This window comes from Tursiops truncatus, chromosome 19, assembly GCF_011762595.2.
Source record: "Tursiops truncatus isolate mTurTru1 chromosome 19, mTurTru1.mat.Y, whole genome shotgun sequence".
Classification (NCBI taxonomy): domain Eukaryota; kingdom Metazoa; phylum Chordata; class Mammalia; order Artiodactyla; family Delphinidae; genus Tursiops; species Tursiops truncatus.
In genome coordinates, this window is record NC_047052.1 from 3,637,717 (window position 1) to 3,651,104 (window position 13,388).

At 58.6% G+C, this 13,388-nt stretch overlaps 1 protein-coding gene across 3 annotated transcripts in view; it reads right to left on the reverse strand.

Moving 5' to 3' along the window:
• The window catches only part of GSE1 (Gse1 coiled-coil protein), a 413,117-nt gene that overhangs the window by 198,552 nt on the left and 201,177 nt on the right, over nucleotides 1–13,388 (reverse strand). The window lies entirely within an intron of this gene.

Consider the following 13,388-nt stretch of genomic DNA (forward strand, 5'->3'; position numbering starts at 1 on the left):
CCAGCAGCTGTGTGGTCCGAGGCCAGTACTTCTATAGGAATGAGGCCAGGGTTCCCAAGCCTGCCATGAATAAATGCTGTGACTGCAGCAAGCCCCTTCCTGTCTCTGAGTCTCAGCTTCTTCCCTGGTACAGTGAGGAGCTGGGCCACAGTCCTTCAAACTGACGCTGCAGAATTCTTCGTGACACTCATCCCTTTCACCAGCGATGTGAGGAATTATGGCTCTTCCCTCCCCGCACAGAGCCTTCCATTTCGTCATCTCACCTTCCATTCCATCTTTCCTTCCGTTTAGTCATCTAACCAATTTCCATCCATCCAACCAACAACCGTCCATTCATATAACGCCAGCCAGTATTCATCCATCCACCCGCCCATCCATCCACACAGCCTTCATCTGGTAAGAGAGACAGATATCGGTGCCAAGCAGAAGGGTCCCAGGACATGTCAAGAGTGGGCAGCAGAGGGCCCTGGGGGTGGCCAGCAGTCACGGTCCATGACATACACTCGGCTTCTCTCTCTAAGGCTCACAGAGGGTAGGACAAGTGGCTTGGGGGTCAGAACAAAAAGAGGGACCCACGGATTGAGGTCAGATGGACCAGAGCTCAATCAAATCACAGTTCCGCTTTTATGTCTGGTGACCTGACCAAGGTGACTTAACCTCCCCAAGTCTCAGTTTCTTTGTCTGCAAAATGGGCGTAAGAACGACCTCCTTTGGGTGGTGTCCAGACTAAATGAGAGGAAAATGACAACATAAACCAAGCCAGAGAACGTATTTAACCCAAAGTGGGTTGGATGACCTTCTCACATCCTGCGCCGCCACTGTCCATAACGGCACCTACCCGGGTCGGTGCCTGCACCGCCCCCTGAGCCCTCGAGTCCCCCAGAACCTCCAGGCCCCCTCCCAACTTCCCCAGAAGAGCCTTGGCGGGACTTATCACCATCTGGGCTTCAGAGCAGAACTGAAAAAGCACGAGATAAAAAACAGGGCCCACAGGGCCCTTCCATCCACATCCAGCATGACTGCTCTAGACCTCGGGGAGACCAGCTCAAGACCCAGGGAAACCACCCGGGGGTGCGTGAAGGGGTCTGTGCGGTGGGGGGGGCTGTGCTCAGCCTGCAGCCGCAGCGCCAGACAGACCTGGGTTCAAACCCGGCTCCGTCACCAACAGTGTCTCCGGGGCCATGCTGCTTAAACGTCCCAGCCTCAGTCTCCTCACTTGTAAGCTAGGGGCATTCAGACCTGTTGGAAGCATTACAGAGAATGACTGTAAAACACCCAACATATAACTGTCCTTCAATAAACACCTGCTATCATTAGAAACGGGGCAGAGCAGGGATGCGGGGAATCTCGGGAACGCACGAAGGGTATGACAGCAAAGGTGGCGTGCAATGGCCGGCTAGTGATACCCGCCACGTGTACAGAGATGTGAATGACACATGACACACGTGTACCACGTGCACACAAGGTGCGACGTACAGATATGCAGGCAAGGCCCGGCAGGGAACGTGCAAAAAAGAAAACAACTGCGTGGAGATGCGTGTTCTGCGCCACTGCACGTAGGCGCCTGGGCCCCTGGCAGAGCAGAAAAGCACGGTTGGGACGCCAACACTGGGCCTCAGTTTCAAGGTGCTGTTGCCTTTCTCCCACCTGCTCTCTACCTGCCCGTGAGGCAAATGCTCCCGAGATCCCTACTTCAAGGGAGAAGGTTCCACTTCGCTACGGACTTGACTTTCGATTTCAGGTGCCTCCCCAGTTCCCGACAGTCACTCGATGGGGCTGCGGCTGTGTACAGGTGCCACCCTCCAGCCTCCCGCACCTGGGCGTGCCCACATGGACGAGTTGTGGAGTGTTCTGGAAGGACTGCAATGCATTCTGCATGCTCAGAACCTCATCTTATGACCCTCTAAGGGTTTTATTAATAGCCTATTAGTGGGTAATTCATGCATTTTGATGAGAAATCATCTAGTGCTAGTTTATGGGGGAGGACGGTTTCTGGGCAAGTTGAGGGGCGTGGAGCGAGGGTGTCGCCTCCAATTCGCTTCCCAGCACCTGTGCAGGCGACAATGACTCCGCTGGGTCCCACTGTGGTGGCGTGGCAGCGACGCCCCCCTCCTGACAGCCCCGCCACTCATTAATCTTGATGAGTTTTCTGCGGAGTGTTCTTCCAGGGCTTTCAAACCGCTCGCTAATTGCAATTAATCACTTACCGAAACAGATGTCAGGAACAATGGGATTGGGAAGGCTGGAGGCTTGATAAAGCTGTCAGGAGAGGCTGCACGGGCGGCTGGGGGTCGAGGGGGCCCAGACACCCTCTGTGCTCTGGGTGCGTAGGGTGTCAGGGTCCCCGCTCCTGCCCAGGTGGGCTCGGAGGGGGCGGGAAGGCAGGGCCCCTCTGGGATGGAAGGAGGCGGGCTGGCCGAGTGTCAAGGAGTGAGAATGACGCCACATCCACCCCCGGAGGCCAGTTTCCAGTCCTGACCCCCCAGAGGATCAGATCAGGGGCCAGCGGGTGCTTGGATCAGAGAAGCACACTCTACCAACAGGGCCTGGCAACGCGGTTGGGGTTTTGTGTGGTTTTCTGCCCTGCGGGAACGTAGGAATTGTATATTCGCGTCAGTTGCCAACATTTAAAAATCAGATTTGACAGAAAAACCTGGACTTCTGGCTTCTCTTGAAAAATACAAAGATTTTGCCATACGCCATCGTACAGCAACAATCAGCTGAGGCAGAGCAAGCCCCCCGCCCCTGCAAAGACCCCTCCAAGCACACCGGGGCGGCTGCCCTCGTCCTCTGGTTCTCGTGCGAGCTTCACGCGGCCACCTCTGTCGCGCAGACACAGAGACTCTGCACACGAATGCCCCCGCGGCCCCAAGCCTGTAGGCTTTGCTCGCTGGCCATAAGGACTCTGGCCCTCGAGGCCGGGATTTCCAACCCTTAGCTGCACAGGAGAATCTCAGGGGGTGCAGGTGGCGGTTAGAAATCATGCCCAATGTCCTCGGCTCTCCCAGTGCAGTTTCCACCTGTATCCCTCTCGGGGTCTGCCAAGCTGGTCCTGCCGAGCTGGGTGACGTCAGGCAGGTTGCTTGACCTCTCTGTGGGGTCTTCTTCCCCCATCTGTGAACTGGGGATGATTTCCACACAAGAGGCACGCCCTGTGTCCGGACAATTATCATCATTGATGATCATGGTTCATCTTTTTTTCATGTGCCTATTGCTGAAAATTACCATGAGGGGCTAGATTTTATCCTTCAGAGTAAGTCTGTGCCTGTTTCCTCATCTGCAAAATGGGTTTCATGGACTACAAGGTTGTGAAATTAAACGAGTTAACACGTGATGCTCCTACTTCAGCTCCTGGCATGTTGTGAGTGCTCAGAAAGCGCTAGATGTTCTTAGGATCCTGCCCTGCAGCTGTCACGGAGCTGGGCTCAGGCTAAGCCCTGAATCTGTGCGTGGAGGACCGGGAAATGAAGACAGAAGAGGGCATGAAATCCACCGACATTCGCTCACTGCACAGTTTACACCGTGCACCTGCCATGTGTCGGCCCCGTTCGCAGCCTTGGGAATAGCGCCTGCGTGGAACAAGTCCCCGGTGGAGCTGGCAGTCCAGCAGGGAGTCAGATAATAAGTAAATACACACATCCGTGTGTGCGTCAGCTGCGATGATGAGCTCTGGAGAAGAACAGCAGAGTAGGTGGATTGAGAGCCCCGAGGGAGAGAAGGAGGGAGGGAGGGAGGCCTCACAGAGGCCCTGCTGTGAAAGGAAGAGTGGCTAGAGTCATGCAGATGCGTGTGAGTGGGAAGAGGCAGTGGAAGCAGCAGGTGCAAAGGCCCTGGGGGCACGTCTGAGAGTCAGGGAGGAGGCCAGTGGAGCTGGAGAGAGTGGGAGACAGGACGGGGATAATGCGGCTGGGGGTGTGGGTCAGACCACCCCAGGCCTGGAGGCCAGAGCAAGGACTCTGGCTTTGCCCCAGGGACAGGGGAGCCATGGAAGGTTCTGAGCAAGGAGGGACGAGACAACGCCTCATTAGCAGATCTGGAGCGAGCTGCCCCGTGCCCGCCCACTGCCACCAGAGCCCCTCGGGGTCCACACAGGGTCCTTGGCGCCCTGTGCACGCAGCTTTCTGGGAGGACTATTTCTGCGCAGCGGTGCGGCGCTGTCCCTTCGGGAGCTCCCTGTGCCCTGGGTCTGCCACACACATGCCCGTGACAGCGCGAGACAGCAGGCGTCTGGCTCTGCGGGGCGTCCTCTGGGGGTGCCCCAGATGCGTGTTCTGGGCAGGAGTCCTGTGCTGTGTTTCCATGAGTGTGACTTTTCCCGTTCCATCTGAGGGTGTGTGTTGCAGGAACATGGGTGCCCATGAGTGTCTGCTGCTCCCATGTGTGTTTTCAGAAGTTATGCAGCGCGTTGTGGGGGGGTGTGCGTCTGTGTGTGTACTCGTGCATCCTGTGTGGGCGTGGGCTTAGAGCTGCGGGTAAATGACGTGTGTACACAGAGACGGCACGTGCTGAGCCGTCCCTGCTGCAAGGTCATAGGTGAGGGGAGATGGGGTAGACAGTCTCATGGCTCCATCTCCCAGGTGAGGAAACTGACGCTCCAAAGTCACTCAATACTAAGGGGAGCAGCTGGAATTCAAACCACGGTCTGGGGGACCCACCGCGGCCCACGTTCTGTCCTGCCCTCCCCAGTCTCCGCTTCAAGCACTTCTCACTAGAAAACAAAAGATTAGGACCTTTGAGCCAACAGAAGTGGGCTAAAGCCAGGGTTAATTCAGCACAGTTCCACTGACTGCAAATGCCTCTCGCCAAGGGGACATTCTTCTGTTGTTTGTTCATCCATCCATCTATCCATCCCTCCATCCATCTATCCTTTCTCCCATCCATCCTCCATTCATCCATCACTCTTCCAGCCATCCATCCATCCACCCATTTCCAACACATTCCTAGGGAGTGGTGACGAAAAGTGCAGACTGTGGAGCGGGACCGTCCGAAGCTTGAATCCCGGCCCTGCCACTGACCAGCTGAGCAACTGTGGGCAGGTAACCCCACCTGTCGAGTGTTCCTAGCTATAAGAAGGGATATATCTATAAGATATCTATACGATATTATCTGTAAGATATTCGCCTGAGGAGGTTGCAAAATAGGAAGTTCAGATTCCTACCTGCCTCTTCTTGGCCAAGGTAAAAGTTACTTCACTGCTCAGCCTCAGATCTCCCCACCTGTAATTTGGGAACAGAGTTGCCCCTTCCTCGCACTGAGAGGCCAGGGAGACAAGGTTGCCCAGCACGGCTCGATCAGCGGGGGTTGGAGTGATTTTAGGAGGGCAGGAAGGGGAGGCTGGCCTTGGAGGGTGAGGTAGGGGTGGCAGTGTATGGGCGACAGCATCTTTTTCCTGCCCCTTTGTCCTCGCAGCTCTGTCCCCCAGCAGGAGGATCCCACGCCCCTTTGCCACCATGAGATCTGCTTTGTCTCGTGAGCGACACCCCGGTGATTCTTTTCTCCAGCTGCTGTTTTCTCCCCACACGTCCAGCACCAGGCCAGCCTCGCCCCCTCCTCCAAGGCCTGGCTCCCAGCTCCGAGGGTCCCTCCTCTGTCAACCTTCTGCCTTTCAGCAGCCCCAACCTCTTCCTTGGCCCTAGGGGGTGTACTGCTTCCAGCTGGTAAGACCTCTCTGTTACCCACGTGTCCCACTTCTGCCTTTTCGGTCCTCCAACACCTGTTTCACCAATGCCCTGCATTAAATTCTCTCTGCTGAAATACCTCGGGTGGTTTCTGCTTTCTGGCTGGCCCCCAACTGAGACAACAGGACAGCTGTTCGACAGCTGGGACAACGTGGGAGCAGCCAGGGTCGTGGGGCACTGCCGATCCCCCAACCCAGAGCACTGAGGGAGGGCAGACCAGAGCCCTGGGCTCGAGGATGGGGTCTCTGAGCACAGCCCAGCGCCCCTGGTGTGTGCTGCCTGGCCGGCTCTCCGCCTCCCCTGCTGTCCTCCGGGAAGAAGGCCCCGCTCCAGCTGCCTGTACATGAGGCAGAGAGGCTCTGCCTACAACCCGAGGAGGCCCTGACACGTGTTAAAATAAATATTCCGCAAATATGATGTCCCATATGTATGGCTTCGTGGGGTGATGATTTTCCTACTGATCGCCGTCAGTGACAGCTGCGCGGGAAACGCTGGAAACATGGACTCGGCGGCCTCCCTGTGCCACGCGGCGGGGGGGCGAGGGGGGCGTCACGGCGCGGGAGCATCTGGCAACTCGGGACACGCGAGGAGCCCAGCGCCTGTCAGTGCTCCCTGAGACACATTAGCTATTCCAAGGGACGGGTGGAGCAGGTGTTCCCAAGCAGCCTGTTCGTGATAATTACTTTTAGATTGTTTTAAAGTATTTAAGCAAGATCCTGGAGGCTGGGAGAGAAGGGAGAAGGGGGGAGGCGGGGTGGTGGGCCGGGCCCCCCAGGGGCCAGCCTCCCGGATTGGCAGAGGTGGGCAGGGGCTGGACCACATGACACAAGTGGATCCCACTGGCCACTGGGTCACTGTGCGGCTTGTAGCAACTAGGCCAGCTGGGCCAGTTGTTAAAATATTGACAAACTTCCACCCTGTGGCCCCAGGTCCCGGCAAGCTGCTTCCAGAAGGCCTGGCCTCTCGCCAGGAAACCGCCGGTCTCCCCATGACCCATAATGAAAGGCGGGCTGGCGGCAGAACAGGTGAAACATCTTGAACATTGACCCTGGTGGCGCATCGCAAGCTCCACTTCCCCCAAGAACACTCGGCGCCCGCCCTGTGAGGTCAGGGGTCTTGGGTCCTCTGGCCCCACCCCCGTGCCAAGAACACACAGAGGAGCTTGAGAAGCTCTCCGTGAACAAGTGAATGAATGAGTGAGTGAACGGATGAACGGGGACCGTGCTTATTAGGGAGACGAGAGCTGCCTTTCTGGCTCCTTCAGGAGACCCCAGAATATTCTTTGAACAAATAAGGCGCCCGAGGTGTGGGGCGCTGGGCAGGGGGCTCCATCCTCTCAGCCGGGACTGAGATGAGAGCAGGAAGCTTGGCTCTGGAAGTGTCCTCAGGTCAGTCCCCCAGGCGGGGAGCCGGAGCCAGAACTGACACCCCAACGAAGGGCGCAGGGGCTCCCCTAAAGAAATCTGATGATGCTGGGGCCGTGAGCCGGGCCGGGAAGCAGGCACCTGGCAGAGAGCTCTGCAGACAGGGGGACGAGCTGGAGCAGTGAGGGCTGGGTGAGGACAGACAGATGGACAGACAGTTGCACACTCTCACCACGGCTTGGTGGAGGAAGGATGTTGCCCCAGCCTTCCCTGACCCCTGCTAAGATCTACTCTTTCTTTGGTCCAAGCCCCTCTCAACCCCCAGCCCATCGCAGAACCCGCGGCTCAGGACATGTAGCGTTAAGGGCCCAGCAGCCCCCATGAATGTGTGCGGAGGCCCGGCCACTCCGGACCCGGTAAATGGGAACCCTGGCAGGTTGGACTCTGGGTGATTTCAGAGGTGCTCCCAGGGGTCTAAGGCTCAGCAGGTGATCGCACTCCAGGAGCAGCGGCCCAGGCCTGCAGCCTCTGGGCATTGGTGGGGGCCGGCTGGGTACCCCGCCAAGGGGCCTGACCCCAGCATCGGGGAGTACAGGAGGACAAAAGGCTGGTTCTGCATCAGGGAGGATGTCCATGCAGGGCTGGAAATGCATCCCCAGACAGGCTGGGACCTTTGCCTCTTTCTCCAGAGGAGGGTTCCTTCTGGCTATTTCCAGCCCAAACGTACACCTGCCCTCAGGGGTGGGTCAGATTATTAGGATTCTGGTTCCTGGGTAACTGGCTCCCCCCCCCCCTTGCCCTCTGTGGTGTTTGCCCAGGTGGCGCCTGGGGCCAGCCGCACCTGAATGCCCCCCTCGGGCAGGGATCAGAGGGCCAGGGGCTGGGAGCAGTGATGTTGAAAGCTGCTATTTAAAATCCAGGCAAGTTCAATATTAGCTCAGGGGTTTGTGCGATCCGTTGCCAAGATGCAGCAGCGGAGCTGGTGAGCGGGGTGCCCTGCCCTGCCCCGCTGGAGCCCAGAGCGGCCGGGCCTGGCTAACAGGCAGCCTGTGGGCTCCAGCAGCCGCTCCTCCAAAGCCTGTTTGCCACAGTGCACCGAGCCCAACCCCAGAGTAGCTGCGCTCCAGCCACGGGGGGCCCTAAAGGTTCCTTCCCTCCCCACTCAGCAAAGGAGCCAGAGCCCTGAGGGGCCTCTGAGGCCCTGCATGACCAGTCCCACTCCCCTTACTCCCCAGCTCCAGCCTCAAATGCACCCAAGCACACAGCCACCTCAGGGCCTTTGCACCTGCCTAGGACACTCTTCTTCCTCACCCGCAACGACAGCTCCTGCCTGTCCCTTTCCTCCCCTTCCCCGCTTGACTGTTTCCATAGAACTTATCACACCTGGCCTGGTATCCTGTATTCATTAGAGCACAGGTTTATTTTTTATCCATGCCCCTTCGTGAGGGCATGAACTTTGTCTGCCCCGTTCTCGGCTAGAAGAGCGCCAGGCACAGAGCGGCAGCTCAGCAAACGTCTGCGTGGTGGCCTGGACTCCCAGCTCAGTGCTCTTCCTGTTCTGCCTTCCCGCACGGCCTCCAGGCCTCCTGGGCGGGGGAGGGGGAGGCGACATACCTCATTTAGTGGCTCTGTGGGGACACCCCAGCTCCTTCCCGAAAGCCTCTTACTGTCAGTCTTGCCCGGAGCCTGTGTGCACGTGAGAGGACTCTGACAACCACCCCAGCGGAATTCATCTTTTATTCATGCCGATAATGTAAACGCGATGGTGTCTGCAGCAAAGTCACTTAGCCCATTAGAAGAAGCTGCCGCTGCGTCACAGACCCAGATGCAGGAGGTGGGGGCCTAGGTGGGCTGACCTGGGCCTCAGATGCACCCTGGGGGACAGCTGGGCGCAGGGGTCCACAGATGGGCTGCCTGGGTTCCAGGCCCAGCTTCCCCGCACTAGGTCATCCCCTCAGAAATGAACGACGGGGCTTCCCTGGTGGCGCAGTGGTTGAGAGTCCGCCTGCCGATGCAGGGGATGCGGGTTCGTGCCCCGGTCCGGGAAGATCCCACATGCCGCGGAGCGGCTGGGCCCGTGAGCCATGGCCGCTGAGCCTGCACGTCTGGAGCCTGTGCTCCGCAACGGGAGAGGCCACAGCAGTGACAGGCCCGCGTACCGCAAAAACAAAAAACAAAAAAAACTGACTCGTTGTAGCACGCGCACACACACGCGGCAGGAGACAGTTCACAAGTGCAGCAGTTAGGAGACCTGCCTTGTCCTCTGCCCGTCAGAAAGCGACCGTCCAGCCATCTGTCGAATGAATAAGTGATGAGCTAGCTGGGAGCCGCCGTTGGAGGCCCGGCTCTATATCCTGCTATCTCGGAGACCGGGGCCCGGGAGCCCCCTTGGGCTCAGGCTCATCGGCTGTACTGCAGGGAGGGTCATACATCACCACGTCACAGGCGAGGATTAAATGAGATACTACAAGGGGGTATCGGCGGGCCAGCTATGCATCCGCGGGCCAGGCTCTGCCCCTCTCTGTGCCTGGGCTTGCTCCTCACTGAACAAGGGGGTGGAGTCGATGTCCTGCTTGCAGTGCTCGTTCGTGGGATTGGTGAGACAGAAAGAGGCCCGGGGAATCGACGGGCCTGTGGAAAGCAGGCACCTGGCGGGATGCCCCAGGCCCCCATCCTCCCACGATCTAGGGCCAGGGCCAGAGAGAGCCCCAGACACCTCCGTCCTGGGTCCAGGCCGCTGCGGGACCTCACTCAGGAGAGACCAGGGCCTCCGCCCGCCTTCCCTCTGCCTGGCTTCCCTTCTATAGCGCTCACTGCCTGCTGGGTGCTGTCCTGAACACCGCAGGCGGCTCTCTAATCCTCCCGAGGGGCCCCTGAGGTAGGCACGTTCTTATTCCTATTGGACAGAGGAGGAAACTGAGGCCCAGAGGGTCAGGTGACACAGCCAGGGCAGGAGGCAGCAGGTGCTCCCAGAATGCTCCCTGCAGGGCGGGTGGCATCTGAGTGGCACCCCCTCATGGAAGCCCTTGACACTGCAGCCCAGGCGTTCCAGCCTGGGAGTCCCCACCCTCTCCGGGGGCCCCGCGGGGAGGCCCTAACCCCCTCCCCCGGCAAAGGTCGTCAGGAAGCCACCCGCCTGATCACAGGCGAACAGACACCTGAGCCTCGGGGGACAGGGTGTACTGGGTCACTGGGGGCTCACTGTCACCGCGGGAGCCAATCGGCCATCAATAGGAGGCGTGACTGGTGGGGACCCAGAGGGCAGGCGGGCCCGGGTGGGACCAGAGAGCACAGGTGCAGAGCCTCAGCCCTGGAACCGCCTGGGTCTCTCAGGGCCTCTCCCTGCTTTCCTTTGAGGTGAATTGAGGGGGGAGGATGAAATGAGGTGAGAATCCTGCCGCTGCTGTAACAAAGGACCATAAATGGGCTGAGTTACAAAACCAGGAATTTACTCTCCCATGGTCCTGGAGGCCGCAAGCCTGAGATCACCTTTCTGGAGGCCCTATGGGAGGATCCTTCCTGCCCCTTCCAGATTCTGGTGGCTACCAGCCATGGTCCCTTCCCCAGGGCCTTCTTATAGGGACACAGGTCTCGGATTGAAGCTCCGCCCTAGCCCTGTATCACCTCGTTTTAACTACGTCTGCAAAGACCCTATTTCCAATGAAGGTCACACTCTGAGGTTCCAGGTGGACAATGCATTTTGGGGGCCACCGTCCAACCCAGCACAGCCCCATATTCAGCAATAACTCAGGCCCCAAGCCGGCCTCCCCACCTTAGCGCCCAAGCTGACCTGTCCCCTGCTGCTCCCCAGGGCTTTGTCTGTGTCCCGACAGCGGCACCTCATCCTCCATCTCAGTCACGTGGAGCTCTGCCCCCACGGCCCCCTGTTCGTGCTGCCTCGGGCTCCAAGCTTTTCCCCACGCCATTCCCTCTGTCTGGAATGCCCTTCTCCAGTTTTCTATGGAGGGAACTTCCTTTGCCTCCACAGCCCAGCTCAAGCATCACCACCCTCAGGAAGCCCTCCCTGATTTCGGGTGGGGCTCCCTGCTCTTTGTGCTTATTCCAGTCACTGTGACAAGCACGCTGTTCAGTATCTGCCGAGGTAACTGTTGGACTCCTTTAGACACTAGGAAGGCAGGGGGTTCGTCTTATTCAGGTCAGCAACCCAGCCCCTAACACAGACTCTGGGCACTTCACAGACCCGTGACAGAAAGAGTGACTGAACAGTCCCAGCTGGGTCTGGGCCTTTCTGGGGCTAAGACTCTGGCCCAGCACCCCACGACTCTGGCCCTCCCAGAGCAGCGGCTCAGCCCCCAGTACACACAGCGATCACACAGGAGGTCTCAAAACTCCCCCTGCAGGAGCCCCACCCAGCCGTTTCCATCAAGATCTCTGGGGCTGGGGCCCGGGCCTCAGAGGTGTTTCAGAATTTCCCCAGATGATGTGAACAAGCGCTCAAGGCTGAGAAGCCGTGCACCAAGGCAAGGGAAAGGCTGGTGCATTCTTAAACTCTGCCCCCCCAACTCTAGACAGGGTCCCTGATGTGGTCCACAGCGCCCTCTATTAGGGCAGGGCCCTGCACCCTTGCTGCTGTCCCTGCAGTGACCAACCCAGCACCCCCCAGCTGTCATCACGCCCCAGGACCCCCACTCCTTCCCAAGGTGCCTCCCCCAGGCACCCAGCTTCACACACCATCTGTGCACCAAGGGTGCTGTGATCGTAGCTCCAGACTCAAATATCCAACTGCCAACTGGAGCTCCACTTGGGCGTCTAACAGCATCTCTTAACGTGGCCGGAACGGAGCTCCGGCTCCTCTCCCCAAACCCGCTCCTCCTGGCAACGCCAGCCTTGCAGTTCCTCGAGTCAGAAACTTGGAGATGATCTTGAGTCCTCTTTCTCTCCTCTCCCACCTCCGATCCACCAGCAGCAAATCCTGACAGCTCTGCGTTCCAAATGTACCCTGAATCCAATCACTCCCTCCAAAGCACCACCCTGGGCCCAGAAGCCATCATGTCTTCGCCTTGATTCTTTTTCTTTTTTTAAATTTATGTATTTATTTATTTATTTTTGGCTGTGTTGGGTCTTTGTTGCGGTGCACGGGCTTCTCATTGCTGTGGCTTCTCTCGTTGTGGAACACGGCGTGCCGGCTCAGTAGTTGTGGCGCACAGGCTTAGTTGCTCCACGGCATGTGGGATCTTCCCGGACCAGGGCTCGATCCCGTGTCCCCTGCACTGGCGGGCAGATTCTTAACCACTGCGCCACCAGGGAAGTCCTGTCTTGATTCTTGCAACAACTTTCCAATGGTCTCAATGCTCCATCCTTGCCTCCCTTTGTCTGTTCCCCACACAGAGCCCGGGGGATCCTGGGGTGGAGCCTGGAAGGGATGATATAGGAGCTGTGTATCCTTTCAGCTCTGGACCATGTCCTCCTGGTGGCGCCTGTCACCAACATTCCACAGACGGCAGTGGCTTCTCTGGGTCGAGGGCTGGAACAGTCAGAGAGGCCTTCCTGGAAGAGGTGGGGTTTGTGTGGATCGGGATGGGCAGCCAGGGGGGAGATGGACAGTCCATCGTGTCCAAATTTGAGTAGCATGCTGGGAAAGCCAGCAGCGAACTGGACCATCGCTTCTGAGGGAGCCAGCAGTCAAGGGCACGCCTGGCATAGCCCTGGGGCCCCAAGCCTCGTAGCCTGCAGCCTTTTAGCCCCACCTCTGTGACTCTGCACGAAGCCTGCTTCCTGGCAGCCCCAAAGACTCCTGTCCAGTAACACTTCCCCACCTTGCCTTCCTTGAGCCCAGTGATTCTGTCTGTGGCCCCAGACCTGCAGCATCAGCGTCACCAGGGAACTTGCTGGAAATGCAGAGTCTCTGGCCCCATCCAGACCCACTGAGTCAGAAATGCTGAGACAGAGCCCAGCACCGTGGATGTCACCACACCCTCCGGGGATGCTGACGCTGCTGGAGTTTGAGAACCGCCACCCAGCCTTGCTGGAAGCTGGTGAACTTTTGGGACCCAGAGCCCTGTCCCTTCCCACTGGACGTGGGATCCAGCCTTCCGTCTAAGGAACGTCACCTGAGCGTATGACCGCCGGGAGCAGCCTGGGCCATCCGTGGGCGAGGGGGGATGGGGACAGAGCTGCAAACGCTGACACGGGGATGCACCACACCAGCAGTGACAGTGGGATTCCTGCCGCTGTCTCGACACACCTCGGCAAGCTCTTCTAGAACCGCAGGAGGGTAGGCAGAGGAAGCCAGGAATCCAGGGCTCGGACCCCATCCTTCCATCGGTGAGAACACGGAGGCCAGGAAAGCCGAAATAAATCATAGGGGTGGCCAGTGGCTGTGCTA